At 41.1% G+C, this 17781-nt stretch overlaps 1 protein-coding gene across 2 annotated transcripts in view; it reads right to left on the reverse strand.

Moving 5' to 3' along the window:
* Positions 1-17781, reverse strand: part of RBMS1 (RNA binding motif single stranded interacting protein 1) — a 118334-nt gene that overhangs the window by 74868 nt on the left and 25685 nt on the right. The gene's annotated exons all lie outside the window — the stretch shown is intronic.

Raw genomic sequence — 17781 nt, forward strand, 5'->3', positions numbered from 1 at the left:
AATGGCTACAAAATTGGATGATTAGATTGCAGACAACCACAAACGTGAATAAGATTCTGCAGAGTAAGAGGATCATAGGTTGCAACCTTGTTTCTTTTCTTTTCTCTGGGGGCACTGATTGACTATGGCTGCAAAGTCTAGACTTAAATGTTACACAGGAACATTACTTTGTTTCAACATGGTAACCCTGCGCCCAAAAAGTCTTTCTAGCCTGGGAATGTAGGAGGAAACAAGCCAGTTTTTAAAAGCATGTTGGCTTTACAAGAATAAAAACTGCATTTTTACCACCTGGCCCTATACGTGTTTACTTGGATGTAAGACACTGTGTTAAATGGTATTCACTCCACATTTTAAGTGTGCACAAGAGTACCACGCTGATACTTAGATGAGCTGCCCGATTTATGCCCATCTTGGGTAGGGGGGGGGAACCTAGGTTTTTCTCATTCACCACTACCCCATATATTACACAACTGAGCAATTATGGAAACTTCAGGTTTTGACAACTTGGGAACTGTCCACTCATTTGCCAGTTACCATTAACAATGAAGAGTCACAAGCACTGGCTCCTGTTTAACTTGCTATCTGTGCAACTGAAAACATGCCACAACTAAACAGCAAATAAATGAAGAACTCCTAAATATGGAATTTACACTTCTGTTCTAAAATTAAACTTGACCTTTGAATGATAATGTAGCGCATCATCTGCTTGCTTCTAAACAATGACTATATGCCCTTATGGGAATAGTCTCCACACCTTAATTTTATTATAGTATCACATACGGATGACCTGAGCCGATAGATGCATTTCCAGTGAGACAGAAAAGGAAACAGAGTTTTGCTGCACAGCCCTACGCAGTGGTGCATCATGACATGGTTTCTTCTACTATACAGTGGACGCTCGCGTCGCGCACGTGATCCGTGCAGGATGCATGTTTGCAACCTGCAGTGTTCACAACCTGCAGTGGCGCGTCTGCGCACGCATGGGTTGCGATTCGGTGCACATGCGCAAAGTGTGATTTAGCGCTTCTGCGCATGTGCGGCTGCCAAAACCCGGCAATAACCCGTTTCGGTACTTCCGGATTTTGGCGGGTGTGTAACCCAAAAAAACACAACCTGAAATGGCTGTAACCCGAGGTATGACTGTACTGGCAAGTCAAGCAATGCTGACACATTAGCACGGCACTTAGCCTTAGTTTTATACACCTTTTTCCTCATCACTGAAATAAGGGAAAGAGATAGATGGGATGAGGCCACAGTGAGGAAGTCCTCATAAAGAGTGAACCTGCATAATATCTAAAAGTAATTTGGAACATTAGGGTAACCTTTACTAATCTAATATTTGGTAGGATGATGTTACAAGAAGATTTAAATTGAAAGTGGTGTTTGGTTCCTAATCCCACATGCTGCCAGCACTCTTACCTCATTTTGTAAATTGCATAGCTCTAGGCTTGAAGTGTGTGATTTTTTATTATTATTAAAAAAAAGCTTTCTAAGATTATTAATTGTGACTTATTTACAGTATGGTACAATTTGTGACCTGACACTAGTTCAACGATTCTTGGTTACTGTGAATTGTGATACATTGTTTTTCATGAATTGTTTGTATTCTGTGTTGAATCACTTACAGTGGTACCTCGGGTTAAGTACTTAATTCATTCCGGAGGTCTGTTCTTAACCTGAAACTGCTCTTAACCTGAAGCACCACTTTAGCTAATGGGGCCTCCTGCTGCTGCCGCACCGCCAAAGCACGATTTCTGCTCTCATCCTGAAGCAAAGTTCTTAACCAGAGGTACTATTTCTGGGTTAGCGGAGTCTGTAACCTGAAGTGTATGTAAGCTGAGGTACCACTGTATAATTGTTGTTTAGCCCTGAATTATTTTGTTGTATGTTACCTTAGTATGATGTGAATCAGAGGCAGTATATACATATTTGAAATGAATACAAAAAAGTAAAGAAACACATTTTGCTGCTTTTTGCTATTCTTATGAGTACAGCTTAGAATTTGGAAAAATGCAGCTACAGCTCATGGTTTGTTGCAAGCAAGATGAATCATTTTATCTCCACACCATTAAAAATGATGCCTGCAAATCAAGTTCTGTTAAAAGTCTAGGACACTTCTTAAGTCTATTTGGCAACTAAACTTTCACTGAAAGCCAACACTCCACTAGCCAACCATTGGCCTAGACATGCTGCAGAGCCTTATACCTACTGAACAAGTTGGTTCAACAACTTGGAATAATTTATTTTATTTCTTTCATTCATTCGGTTTGTACACTGCCCTTCCTCCATAGAGGAAAGAGGAATATGGGTACCAGGATAATAAATATCAATATGTGATACTGAGGAAGGCAATCTTTTAGGTACTTGGGTCCCAAGTCTTTTAGGGCTTTGTATGCTAGTATTATGGGACGCAGGTGGTGCTGTCGGTTAAACCACAGAGCCTAGGACTTGCCGATCAGAAGGCTGGAGGTTCAAATCCCCGCCATGGGGTGAGCTCCCATTGCTCGGTCCCTGCTCCTGCCAACCTAGCAGTTCGAAAGCACGTCAACGTGCAAGTAGATAAATAGGTACTGCTCCAGTGGGAAGGTAAATGGCGTTTCCGTGAGCTGTTCTGGTTCGCCAGAAGCAGCTTTGTCATGCTGGCCACATGACCCAGAAGCTGTACGCCGGCTCCCTCGGCCAATAAAGTGAGATGAGCACCGCAACCCCAGAGTCGGCCACAACTGGACCTAATGGTCAGGGGTCCCTTTACCCTTTACCTTTATGCTAGTATTGGGCCCAGTAACTCATTGGCAGCTTTCATGGTCCGTGGTACATGGCCCTATCAGACTTCCCCTCTTACCAACCTAGCAGTCACATTCTGCACGAGCTGCAGACTCCAGACCACTTCAAGGGGAGTCCCACACAGAGTGCACTGCAGTAGTCCAAGTGGGAGATCATGAGAACATCGGCAGCTAAGGCCAAGCAGTCTTGATCCAGGAACAGCTGTAGCTGCCAAACCAGTCTAAGCAGGGCATAAACATTCCTAGCTACAGAAGCCATTATGACTCTAGTGAGAAAACTGGAACCCAGGAATAGTCCCATATTATGTAATAAATAGAACAACTGCTCCATTGCTTGACATGCTACCAATTCTGCAGGCATATCTGTGTTGCAAATTAAGCTACACATCTGCACTGCAGACTCAGCTATCACAGTTTATTTAAACTTGCAGCTCTTTGAATTGATATTGACCTCAAAAGTGCCACTCCCAGGCTTCTTTGGGGTTCACATGCTAGTCAAAATATATGCTCACATTGTTTCCAAATTGACTGAAATTTGTAGTGCAGCAGGTCTGTGTAGGTTATGCTTCATACACAAACATTCTGTTCCATGTTCTACATACATCTTCATTCGTATGTCTAATACAAAGGTTTTGCCTTTTTTTTAAGCTGCAAATTTTTTTCCTATGCTCCCTCATCAGCAAAAATTGTCCTTATTTTAATGCACAAAGAAATTCTTCCTCGATATCAACAATATTGCACTTGTTTGGCAAATGTTAGTAATCAGGTAAAGACTTGACAACTGTGACCAGTTTCCTCTGTTCTTATTTACACCTGCCAAATGCCTTTCTCTTTCTCCCTCGCCAGCCTGACAATATTTCTGTGTTCAAGGTCTCTCGAGTAGACCAATCACCCTGGAATAGTTCCATAATATGGGTGTGATGTGTGGCAGTTTTAAAGGTGAGTAGTAGTGTTGTTTCCATTTGTAATGAAAAGTTAGTTTTCTCAACTCTTCCCCCTCCCCAAACCCTGAGACAATGAGCCCAGCCACCTTTTATTCACAGTCGCATAAGCACTACACTACAGCATGGCCATAAACTTGTACGTTCAACCGCTGAACTATACACCCAATATGTAGCAATGGAGATTTATGTTACTGCTTTATGAATGAACACTGTTTTATGAATGGACTCTGTATTTTGTGAATTACCTAAAAGCCACCAATAGGGAGTTCTAGAATCTGACAGCTAACCAACTGGGTACTACCAAACAGCGACCCCTATTGTTGAAAGCAGGTAACCAGCAGGGAATGCTGCAGCTCAGCCTTTGCACTGTTGACTGAACACCCCCTGCTGTGCAGATAATGGAGAAAGCTCGTAAATTGTATCCCTTCTGGCATCCTGGTGCCAACTCTATTATGCTGGTGTAAACCCTGGTGCACCAGAAGCACAGAATAGTAGCAAATAAAATCTGGTCATACATCAGCGACTGATAAGACTTGTCAACCAGTTCATCTAAAGTCTTCCTAAATTATAAATCTCCAAAATACAGGCCAAAAGAGATGAGGTCTGGGAAGAGTGAGGCATACAATGGGCACCACCAGTGAAAAGGCCCTGCTCTGTGTAACTCCTGCCTTGTCATTTGATAGAGTGCCCACTTGCCCTCCTTCTTGACATGGAATGCTCTCTATTGGAGTCTCCAGGTCCAGTACAAAGACCATAAGAAGGAAGAGCAGGGACCTTGAAGTTCCCAACAGCTGTTAAACAAGCAAGCAAGCACACAGGTCACCTTTGTCACAGTCAGGATGCCTATGTCCTGGCCAGGCCTGCACCCAGTCTTGTTTTTATACAACCTTGTTTGTCCACAGTAAACAAAATTATATTATCAACATATACAAGCAGAAAAGTTGTTTCCCTTCATTTGCAAGGAATCATATAAAACAAAGTGGCACTAATAAAGAAAAGTTCCAGGGTGGCAACAGAAAGCAAACTAAAAATGCTTTTGCAGTTCATCAAAACTATCCAGCAATATCAAATTATAGGAAAACTGGCGCTATTAACAGTAATCCTTCTAGTTGGTTAATTGGTTTGGCAACTTCCATGCACATGACATGTGATGCTACTTATTTCCTCCAAGAGTTAATAATAATTAATCACAGGCAGCTACAGGAGAGCTATGAGATTCAGGTGAGGGTCAGATGCCTTGTCAATCCCAGCAGGTATATAAAAGGACGACCCGCCTGCGGTTTGCCTACCATTCTCCTAAAGAGGAGAAGCCTAGCATGGAAGACTTGTGTATAGTACGCAGATCTGATCTGAAAGGGCCACAAAAGGTATGCTGAAGAGTTTGCTAAAACAGTCATAGGAGATACACCTGTTGTTAGTAACTCAGAGAAGGTCTGGGAACCTTCAAGCTTCCAAAAGGTCCAAAGTTTAGCCTCAGAGGATGCTGAGCCATGATTAAATGCCATGAAGGCTGAACTTGATTTCTTCTGTTAAAGGGCCAGCCTGTAAACAATACGACTAATCACCTTTAAAGATAGCTGACAACAAGATTTCACAAATGTGTGCTCAAATGAATTCTACCAAAGCTGCTTCTCTAAACATAAGAATACATGGCTTAGAGATCAACCTGTCATATACAGCTACTGCAGCAAAGCAATCCCATCATGTGGATTTTGACTGTATTTATTATTCATTTGGCAACACTATGGTCCATGATGACATTTTGCTCTATTGTAAAGTGAAAGGGTAGTTGAGCTGTTCTTACTACAGAAAGTTTATCATCATCATCAAACCTTTTATTGGCATCACATAGAGGCAAAAAAGTCTAACGTTACATCTCTAGGTCTCCAGGAAGATCAGACGTCTGCAATGTGTTTCTGCGACAAAAAACCAAATAAAGATATTTAGCCACTAACTTGGTGAGCTGCTGATCATTCCCCAGTAAGAGAAAATGTATGACCTCCAACTCTGATTTCCATTTGGGGATGCAGAGTTGATCTAGAAACTGCTGACAGAGATCAGCATATAGTTTACATTTAAGAACCATATGAGTAACAGTTTCCAGCAGGTGGTCTTCACATGGGCAAATTCTTTCTCCTTCCACCATTCCCAAGAACCTACCCCAAAGGAGGTTTGATGGGTATGAATTAAACCTGGCCAGCAAAAATGCCCTTCTTTCTTGGGGGACAAGCAGAAATTCAAGATAATTATAATTAGTTTCATATGTCCAAGAAAGCTGAAAGTAAAGAGGGCAGAAAGTTTATAAACCTTAATGTCCTAACCTGATCTTATCTCAGCAAATGCCTGTTTCCAGTGTCACACTTGCTGAAATAGTGGGACCAAGATTGTCCTTAGTGGAGCACTTGCGAAGACAATCAATTGGCAACCACTAGCTTTCAGTTTTGGATCCCATCTTGCGTAGGGAGAGCACTGCAGGGAAAGGTTTACAGTAAGTGTTTTACTCTCAGTTCTCTGTAAACGTTTTACACACTCAGAATTACAAGAGAAACATGGGATTGGGATCCCAGTGCTTACCTTATGTAATGCCTAATGTAGACTAAGCTTTCAGACAGACCCCCCCAAAAAAAAATTGTGAAGAAAGGGGTGCGTGATATGAGCATTGATGCTTGATAATAGCTGGCAAGAAGTAGGAGTAAAAACAAATTTTGAGATTCTTTGTGTAAAGAACATCACTGAAGGGATAAAACTTGAAATGAAAAAAACAAAACAAACAAACCTAACTTATTGATACAGATCTGTTACTCTCTGTGATTGTAATTTGTATCACCATTATGCAAATTTAAAAATTGCATGATTGTGCACAAAAACTACAAGTAGTGTTAAAAACAGTGGTTCTATCAATATTAATTAATGGTACTTTTTACAGTGGCGATAATGTTTCCGGATGGCTCCTAAAACCAATAAAACGTTCACTATCTGAAAGCAAAGACACTCCAGAGGGCAGCTGCATAATGCCTATTGGAACAAAAACGTTGTGGCATTTTTCTGCAACTGTATTTGGCTCTCCAACTTTGGATTATAGCATTGTGCCAGTCCATGAAATGTTTTTCAACTGCTGTATTCAGTTTTATTAGAATGAGTTTATTTAGTTTTTGTGTTTTATTTATACATGTAAGCAATCCTTGCTCTGAACAAGACAGTGCAACAATGTTTAAAATAAAGAAACAAATAACAAAAGGCAGCAAAGGGAATACTTCAATAAGTTTGCACCCATTCAGTTTTGTTATAATTTGGCGCATCATCATGGATACACATCTATCATTAACATTGCATTAATTATAGACTAATCATAATAATCTTCTATTAATATCCAGAGAGGTGACAAAAATTTACCAGACAGACTCTCAGGGTAGGTATTTAACAAAATAAATATGTATTGAGTGTTTTATTTCAATAGAGGTGTAAGTACTTTTAACAAACAATCTCTTTTCAACGTTTTTAAATGTACTCTCATACTGCTTTGAGGTACAGTGGTACCTCTGGTTACGAACTTAATTCGTTCTGGAGGTCCATTCTTAACCTGAAACCGTTCTTAACCTGAGATACCACTTTAGCTAATGGGGCCTCCCGCTGCCACTGTGCCGCCGGCACGTGATTTCTGTTATCATTCTGAGGTAAAGTTCTTAACCCGAGGTACTACTTCCGGGTTAGCGGAGTCTGTAACCCGAAGTGTTTGTAATCTGAGGTGTTTGTAACCTGAGGTACCACTGTACTCTGGCTGCATCCAGATGTAACATCAAATCATGGTTTGGCATTATGTCTAAACTTTGCCAACTTAAAAACCATGTATTGCAAGGTGCTGTTTAGGCCCGGTCCTTCTATTAGGCAGAATGAGTCAAGCTGCCTTAGGCAACAGATTTGGGATACCATGAAACAGCAACAAAATGCTATTTAATTTTATTTCTTATTGCATTTTTATTGCTAGGGAAGAGTAGAAGTGCATGGGGTTTTTTTCCTGGTCCCAGAATAATTTGGTGAGCCTTGAGTTTTCTATAGCTTGCTTTGGTAGGAGGGATGGGAGCCATTTGCTGCCCTGACATCAGACAGGTGAAGAAGACCCATGATTACATGTGCCAAGATAGGCTGTGAATCTGCAAGATGCAAAGCTCTCCCATTCCTCTGGCATGCCTACAGAATGGGTGACAAATTACATTTGCCTTGGTATAGTCTTCTCCCTTCCATGGAGTCTATGAAGACACATCATTATTAAGGGCATTGAGGGAATCAGTTCACACAAATCCTTTCTGCCCTGCTGGGAGAAGCTTAGAAGGGCTTGGCTATGGTGGACTCTCTACCTTCGGTTCTCTCTTTATCACTCCCTTTCGGTTGCTAACTGTGGTTGCTGTTATGCCTGAATTCACAAGCTATGGTTAGTGTAACCTCCACCACAATAGGCTGCTGCACCATAGTTATAGAAAACTGAGTTCTGAGCAGTTGGAAGACTTATGCAGTCAAGCAGCTTTAAACCATGGTTTGCCTGCTGTGAGTTGTATCCAATGAAGTCATCCCATTTGGGCAAGGAGTTCAATATGTGCAGCAGATCTTCCACTCTTCCTCTCATTTCCCACCCAAAATCTGTGCTGGGTTTCCCCTCCAACCCCCAAGAACAGATTTGCAGGATGTGTGTGGGAAGAGAATGGAGGTTCCACTGCACAAGTTGAAGTGCTTGTATGAATAGGACCACTTCATTGGATACAATCTTGTATGCCTAGAACAGGCATAGGCAAACTCGGACCCCCAGATGTTTTGGGACTACAATTCCCATCATCCCTAGCTAAGAGGATCAGGGGTCAGGGATGATGGGAGTTGTAGTCCCAAAACATCTGGAGGGCAGAGTTTGCCTATGCCTGGCCTTGAAACTCAAACTGTAGAATAGTTTGGGTTGTAGAGTAGTTTCCCCCCTGTGCTGAGCCACTGTTGCTTTTAAGGATAGCGAGATTAACAAAACTGGAACATCTATTCCTATTATTATCCAGGCTAAAGCTTGGGGTAAAATAAGTTGAATCAGTAAGGGTTGAATCAGAATTCTCGTTTTACTTTCTATAAGTAGATGACGATAATATCTACTTCTTATACAGTTTATTCCAAGCAGCTACCTCTCGCTGCTGCAGATTGTACTACAGAGGGAACAGAATGCATAAGAATCATGTTGTATCATGTCAGCCGAGTTTTATAAAGCTAAAGTGAAAAATAATTTTGAATCCAAGAAATGCCAGCTTGTTCAATGAATAGAGAATAATCTACTTGTGGTTTTCAAGACCCCTAAGAAACAATTCCAATGAGCAGATGGGAAAAAGAAGCTTCCTTAAGTCTCACAACTATTTTTTTGGTCTTGCTGTTGTGCCTTTAATAATAAAAAGTAGTCATATACATAGAGTGGAATTCAATATTGTGCTATGTTGAATGTTCTGTCTGCACAAGCATATCAGTTGGCCAGACAGAATGAGCAGGGGGAGGAGAGGGGGAAAGCCTTCTTGTGCAAGTGGAAGCCCTTCCGCTGATGGAGTTCGTTAGGTGAATCCTGCCCAAAGAAACTGAAGTGAATTTTTTATGAACTAAAGTAATTCAATTTATGTGGGTCAGGCTGGTGTTATAAGGTGCAAGAGTGGGGCCAGTGAGCAAGGATCAGGATGAGTCTTTTTCCATTTTATAGTGAGGCAGAGGTTTACACTGACTGTCACTAGAGGTGATATTATGAGTGGCACCATCAACACCCTGCTTTCAGAAGGGAGTCTTCAGAGCATCCTAATCTCTCCATTGCAATGGATTGAGGGTTAAGATGGCTCTGCTGGCCCTAATCTTTCTGAGTTTATTGTTTAAGGTAAAAGCAAAACTTGAAGAATTGTTACTTGAGGAACACAAAACTGCTTTCCCATGTTCTGTAAACCTCAGTTCCAGAATCATATACAGGCTTAATTCAATTGCATTTTAATGCATCTTAACTCATAGGTAAGTGTGTTTATTATTTTCAGCTTCTGGTATATTTCATAAATTTACAATATAAATAATATGGACTAGTTTTTGAGCAAATTCAGTAGTTTTTATCCCACCCCCACCACGGTGCATCTTAAAGGGCACTGAGTACTGATGCAACTTACCAGACATCAATAACTGTTGCTTTACAACCCTGTTTGTTGCAGTTCTATTCAAGCCTCAGCAAAATAAATGGAGCTTGCACTGCAGCAGTGGAATATGAATTGCCCACTATATCTGTCAAAGATTAAAGCACATTCTAAAGAGCATATTAATAAAACAATGGTGATAGAGGAGCCATTAAGCAACAGACTAGATTATAAATTATTTTTCTGTGTAGATCTTCCTTTTCTATGAGTCTTGGGGAGTAAGCAGTATTTTTACACCTGTTTCACTTTTCAGCAAGACCAGTTCCATAGTCATTTTTTAATTCTCTTAATTTATTTACTTAACAAAAGGTATATATTACTTGTATGCAACAAAAACTTAAAGCAGTGTATCACAAAAAACACACCATGAAAACTATCAATACCAAATAAATGTTAATCCTTAGTTATTTCTTTTATTTTTCTTGCAAAAAAGCACTAAATCCTTTTATGTTACAGCTAGTAAATGTATTAGTTTTACAATGCAATCCTAATACTGATAATTAAGTCTCATTGGGACCAATGGGGCTTACTCCCTTGAGTTTGGTCCCACTCATAACTGAACCATTTCAGGCAATCCACCAGCATAACTTTACTGGTTCATCATATCTGTCCCCACATTTTCTGTAAGCTTATTTTTAATGGCGCATCCATTCTTCCGCTAGCATAGTGGAGCTTCCAGCAAATGCTATAGGTTCTCCACCAGCAGATATTCATTATAGGATTATGCCTTAAATCTGTAAACTATTATTGCAAACTACTTACTTATGACAGATGGACTACTTAAAAAAAACACCCCACCATGCACACCACAAAAATCAAGCTAAAATCTGTAGCTGGCTGGAGATGCAGCATGATTTTTTAATACAGCGCCAGAGCAATCCTATGCATGTTTACCCCACTGGATTCAGTTGGGCTTACTCCTTAGTCAACATGCTTAGGATTTGAGTTTGGAATGTTGGTGTTTCAATGCCTTCACTGAATACACCAAAAAACAACTTGTTTTTAAAAGGTTTTTTTATTTAAAAAAGTGCATGTCTGGGTGTAGATTGAAGAAAAAATGGGAAGCATATTTAAAACGTATGAATCCTTAGCTCTAAAAATGGTGACATTAAGTATTTCCACAGTGAACTGTTTATAAGAAATTACCTCAGCAGGGTGCACGTGTTCATTTTCATAATCAGGCTCCCCTACTCTACAGTATTATACTGTATTCCAAAGAAGTTTGCATACTAAGTTGAATTTCACTCTTTCCAGGAAATGATTTTAGTCCAGATTGAATACAGCTGTAAAAGGGTTTGTCATTGTCAATAAATATAGGCCGAAAATGTTTCACAAGCAGCTGATGCTTGCTTCTGTGAAACATACACATACCAGCACATGTACTAACAGAGAGAATAATAATATATTTCTAAAAGAACCTTAGAACCCCATTCTTCTGGGGGCTGCAGAAAATTCATTACCTTTCCGAACAAATAATACAAATACCATAAAAGGTTTTTTTTTTAAATGTTCTGTACCAGATATTTTCATGTTGTTTTCTAACTCCAAAGAGTTCCAAAATAATGGGGAGATATATGCTGTTGTGGGACACAGGTGGCGCTGTGGGTTAAGCCACAGAGCCTAGGACTTGCCGATCAGAAGGTCGGCAGTTCGAATCCCCGTGATGGAGTGAGCTTGTTCCCTGCTCCTGCCAACCTAGCACGTCAAAGAGCAAGTAGATAAATAGGTATCGCTCTGGCAGGAAGGTGCACTGCTCTGGTTCGCCAGAAGCGGCTTAGTCATGCTGGCCACATGACCCGGAAGCTGTCCCTTTACCTTTACCTTTATATGCTGTTGTTGGCATCCATCTGTCTTGAGAGACAATGGAGTGCACCTCTGGGGGTGAAGTCAAGCTGCTGCATCACCAGCACCAAAGTGGAGCGAGCCTGGGCAGTGTGTATGGAGGTCCTGAGCTGCCCAGATGACAAGACCCCTCTTGACCTCGCTCAGAGAGCCGAGCAATGTTTGGCAGCAGCTTGGCTGCAGGAGTTGCCGGAAAGAAGAGTACAAGGTGCCATCCAACTGTCTTAAGGACTCCACTTTGGATTTGTGTAGGGTTTACTCCTTAGCCTTTTCTTCTCCCAAAGATATCCCACAAGGCAGTGGAGGTTTAGAACCACAGTTTTCCTTCTCCTAGATGGGCAAGCTTCCCAAGTTGATGAGCCCCATCTGCCCCACACTTCCCACTGCGGTATGTGCAGAAACCACCTTCTTGACCGTTGGACCCACTATTGGTCTTGTCTGCTCAACCAGCCAGAGACCCATCAGCTACCCTCATCTTGTTTAGCTGGCCAGATATAGATATAGATATAGATATAGATATAGATATAGATATAGATGATATAGATATAGATATAGATATATAGATGATATAGATATAGATGATATAGATATATAGATGATATAGATATAGATATAGATAGATATAGATTATATGCAGGTTTTGGTGTCCTCGGGTGTCTTCCCGTGTAAAAGTTGGGGTGTCTAGGCGACGTTTCGACGAGGTCTCACTCGTCATCTTCAGGCTGGTGCTTTCGGCTTCTTGTTACTGGAACAGAGCGGGATCTCAATGTTTGAGATCCTATAAATACTGTAGAGGGGGTGTGGTGTCTAGCCTCCAATGTTCTGGGCAGAGAGGAAGTTCCCAGGCTAGTGTGCCTTTTCTTCTTTTGTTCCTTAATTACTTGAGAGATACCTTGAGTGATTTCTTGAGTGATATCCTGAGTACCACTTAGGTGGGTCGTTAGGTGTGGATTAGTTGCTAAAGTCTTTGTGTCTTGACCTCTTGAACTTTGTGAAGAGTTTTCCTGAGAAGATGGCTGTATTGCACTTAGTTGTGCTTTGGCTTGGCTTCGTGTATAGGGGCGAGCTGTGGTTTTGTGGCTTGTGTCAGCCAGATCTGTGTAGGGATTGCAGGGGGGTGCAGCATCCGGAGGTGCCACCATGGATTGGCTACTGGATGGTGTCAGTAATTCATCTGTGGAGAGGGTCTGGGTTTGGGTCTGGTGTGGTTGATTGGTGTTGGCGTTCTGTGTGTTCTGTTCCAGTAACAAGAAGCCGAAAGCACCAGCCTGAAGATGACGAGTGAGACCTCGTCGAAACGTCGCCTAGACACCCCAACTTTTACACGGGAAGACACCCGAGGACACCAAAACCTGCATTCCTGTACCCGTGAAAATCTACGAAAGCATATAGATTATATAGATATATTTATTGTTCTGCCTCATATTCTAGTACGGAATATCACACTTCTACCCTTAAAAAAAAACACCATTCTGTGTTCTCTTGCATGTGTGTACAAATGCACCCTGGCAAAGACTGGGGCCTTCAGAGAGGAAATGCTGCTAATTACTAACACAGGATGTAATTGAGACCACAAGAGACACACATTCTGTTTTAACTGTTGAGTATGTGGGGGGACAGGACCCAACACTCTGGTTGTTTCATTGAAACAATTAAAATAATCTCATACTCTTGTTCTAATGCTACACAAATACATATTTTAAGTCTGTGTGACATCTAGTCATTTCTGCTGGCCTATATTTTTGTAATAGTCCCTCTGCACCACCCAACCAGGCCTGGTTTTTATTTTTATTTTAAAGGTATACTGACTGGATACAAGGAAGCAGTATCCTCTTTAGAATCCAATGCCCAAAGTGAACATTTCACCTTACTGCACAGTAAGGCCAGTCTTGCACTTTATCTTCCTAGAAACCTTGTTGTGCTGGGAATTTAGGACTGGAAAAACGAGAATCTGAAAATCTGGGTTTCCACAACCACCCTTAATTCACTTGCCTCAGAGAAGCAGAGTTGGGTGTCCGTAGCTTACTGACAACACTTTGTCCAGGTCTCCCAATTACCACACCCAACAACAAATTACTGGTTAAACAGCAGTACCATGGTACCCCACGGAATCCCACAGCATAGTTGCCAGGGGGCAACAAGAAGGCCCCAGTACTGTTCGCAAAAACCAACCCTGCATATAGGAATGGGTCCACTGAAGATCAGTGTTTTCCTAATTAACCTCCCACATACAGGCATTGTGCCAGACAATGGGTAGGCAAACTAAGGCCCAATCGCCTTCTCAATACAGCCCACAGATGGTCCAGGAATCAGCATGTTTTTACATGAGTAGAATGTGTGCTTTCATTTAAAATGCATCTCTGGGTTATTTGTGGGGCATAGGAATTCGTTCTTTTTTTCTTCTTCCAAAATATAGTCTGGCCCCCCACAAGGTCTGAGGGACAGTGGACAGGCTCCCTACTGAAAAAGTTTGATGACCCCTGTGCCAGACTCACCCAGCTGTCAAATACATTACAATTCACAGGCCGTCAATGATTCTACTGGACACTAAAAACTATATTTAATTCACTTATTTATATATTGCCATATCATCATAAAAAAATCAGAGTGGTCTACAGCAACAATATATATGCAGTAAAAACCACGTAAAAATGTTAACATCGCAGACCAACTAAGGAAATGTGCTTTCTTTATTGCCTGCATGAGCATGGCAGCATAGAAAAGTTTTGATGGGGTGTTTAAGTGGTAAAACACAAGGCTTTTGTGGAAACCTTGCTTTCTACCTTAAAAAAGGGGGAGGAGAAGGTCCATGCATTAGTTAATGCAGCATCATATATACCTCCATGATATAAAAAGCTTGATGTGCCTTATCACCCTGTTTTCAATGCATGCATTTTGAGCTGCTGGAAACAAAATTGCCACACTGCTGCAATCCCAGTGGTTGTTTTGCTTCTTTTCTTTTCTTTTCTTTTCTTGAGTGGGGGAAGTTAAACATAAACTTTGTTAGCCAAAGATTTGCTTCAAACCTGGCACACAGCTATCTTAGTAATTAAAATATTGACTTTGGGCAAAAGGCCATAAAGTGTATGATTAAAATGTTTATGAGCACCTCTTATCAAATGACACACCAACACAGCATACATTGTACATTTCTGTGCCTCACTTGTTGTGATTTGTTTCTATTTGATCATGCTTCCTTAAACCCAAAAAACCCAAACATTTATTTATTTATTTAAAATATGTATATAATCCTATTCATAAAAAAAAATCAGAGATGTTTATTACAGCAATACATAAAACCTTATAGTAAAAACCACATAAGAAAAGTAAAATAAGAAATCAGCTAACTATTGCAGAAATATGTATTCTTAATGGTCTGCATAGGTCTGGCAGAACAGAAAAACTTTCAGCTAGCATTTGAAAGTTGAAACAGGAGGCACTTGCTGAATTTCCATTGGCAAAGTATTCCACAATACTGGGTCCGTGCCACTAAAGGCTCCATTTACTGTATTGTCGTCGTCAAAAGAGGAATGACGTTGCTGCAGATGACCTCAGTGATCAAGCTGGGTTAGAAGGGTTCAGGCACTCCCTGGGGTACCCTAGACCCAAGTTGTTCAGGGCTTTGTCCATTAATACAACGACCTTGAACCTGGCTCGTTCTGTTCTGTTTGTTTGCACTATGAAAGATTCCAAGACATTCCACCCCTGCAAGAATCAGTGCTGCTGCTGAACAAGGGGAACCAATGCACACTGTACAAAGCTCTTGGTTTATATACAATGAAAGGCATGGACAGACACAGCCAAGGAAAATGCCAGCAAGTCGGCAGGCAATTCAGTTATTCTAGCTGCTGGATAGTTCCGAGGAGGAGGAGGTAGTGGGTGCTGGTGGTGCTGGTTTGGGATTCCTTGTCCAGGGGTGGGGGTGGGGAACAGCCCCTTCAACCTCCATCTTGGTCAATAGCAAAGTGTGGAGGACTCACAGATTGCAACCTTAGAAAAATACCACCTGACCCCTTCAACAAATTCATATGGTGACAGACAGCCACTATAGTGAAGAAAGTTTCCCCATACTTGCCTCTTTTAAGCAGAGTATATAAAGAGTACATGAGCATGTGTACTACATATAAATAGTATAAAAAACAAAGATTTAGATAAATGTATTTATTCATCAGTTTTGTGTCTTGTTCTTTCTATCAAGGAATACATATCATTCTCTCTTTCTCCAGACATGCAGGCTAGGCTGAGAGATTGTCAACTCCCCACTGAGCTTCATGGCAGAGTAGGGATTTCAACCAGTCAATGCCCAAAATCCATCCACTGTGACTGTGCTATGTTGGTTCTCAATGTGAATAAATAATCTCATGGTACCACCATTCCTCTAAGTCAGCTTGCTTGCACAACAGATTTCCACTTGCACAATGGGACTTCCCTTTCCTCTTTCCTCCCACAACCCCCTCAATATATTAAGGAGAGGTCAACAGAAGGTAGACCAGGATTTACAGGTAGATTGGATGGTGACTGGAAGTCGATTAGCAAGGATTTGTAGCTCCCAGTTGTTGAACAATGGCAACAAAATGCTCCCCCACCAAATTATGCTCCTGAAAGGAAGCAGGGTGGGGTCCAGAAGTGTTTTTTGTTTGTTTGTTTGAAAGGAATGTGAACTACAAACAAATGCCTGGGCTCAGGATTTTTTAAAATTCTAAGTGTATCATTTTGCACCTGGCTCCTGTGTTTAGTGGATTTCAGGGTTCTAGCAGAAACTAAGTAGATGCCAGAAGCCTGAAGTATGCCTGCCCTTGGTTAGGATATGCAGAGTTTTCTCCCTCCTATGCAATTTCTCAACATGAGAAATGAGCTTAAAGCATTTGTTCTCTAAGGAAGGGCAATGAGGGATCAGCCCTTACACGCCATTTCTGATGTAACCATTTTGTTTGTGGAGGGCCTTTGCCAATAACTCATATGATGAAAACAGTAACATCACAAAATGCCATACCACTTTTAACAAGCAAGCCGATCTGTGTGCATTACCAACCAAAATACAGCAATGTTGGGTACTATGGAAAGGGTCACGAGAAGCCTGTGGTGTGCTAATTTTTGACTGTATTTGTATTTTGTCATTTTAGAATTGTGTACCATTCAGGTGACATGCTTTATTAATGCAATGATTTAAATAATTCTTGAATTTTCATTTTTAAAGCCACCAGGATGGTCATATTGGGGTTTCTCTCCTATAAACAGATAGTGATTTCTCCCCTGGTACTGGAGGAGAGGAAGGTATTTAGTCATTTATTTTGTTGTGCTGTTCTTATTGCACTATAATGGGTTGTTCTTAACATTTTATTATAAGTCGCCTAAAGACTGTGACAGTAGGCACCCAATTGGTTCAAGTTACAAGAAATGAGATTTCCAACTAAACATCAGGAAGAACTTTCTGAAAGTAAGAGCTGTTTGACAGCAAAACAAACTCCCAGAAGAGGTGGTGGAGTCTCCTTCCTTGGAGATTTTTAAGCAGAGTTTGGATGGGGGGTAGGACTAGATGACCCTTGGTACCTTTAAACTTGACAGTTCTGTGATTCTGTTATTCTAAATCCCCAGCCTTTTCATCCCCTTAAACTAGGTGGAGTTACCACAAAAGTGCTGTGCTCCAAAGAGAGGAAATCACTCTTCCCTTTAGAGTAGGCAGAGGCACCACAGGAAAAGTTGGAACATAACCCTGCTCTTGTAATGGTTACAAGAACCAAGAAGTCAGGAGCAATTTCTACTTACTAAGTATTGTTAGGCAGGTAAGTTAAATGGTGTTAAGGGTTTAATAAACTGATGGAAATGCTTATAGTTTCAGGGAATGCCAACCTTTTCCATGGTTTTTTAAAGGGTCAAGTGTAAGCTCAGTGTTACTATTTTGATCACAGTGGTCACTTGCAAGAGCACTTCCATGGACAAAAATAGTAACATTAGAAGCAGCCAGCAGCACCACCATGCGTGCCATCCAAGGCACATAGAGAAACATTTTCCTTCTCTTTATTCTCCTGC

This window comes from Podarcis gaigeae, assembly GCF_964106915.1.
Source record: "Podarcis gaigeae genome assembly, chromosome: 1".
Classification (NCBI taxonomy): domain Eukaryota; kingdom Metazoa; phylum Chordata; class Lepidosauria; order Squamata; family Lacertidae; genus Podarcis; species Podarcis gaigeae.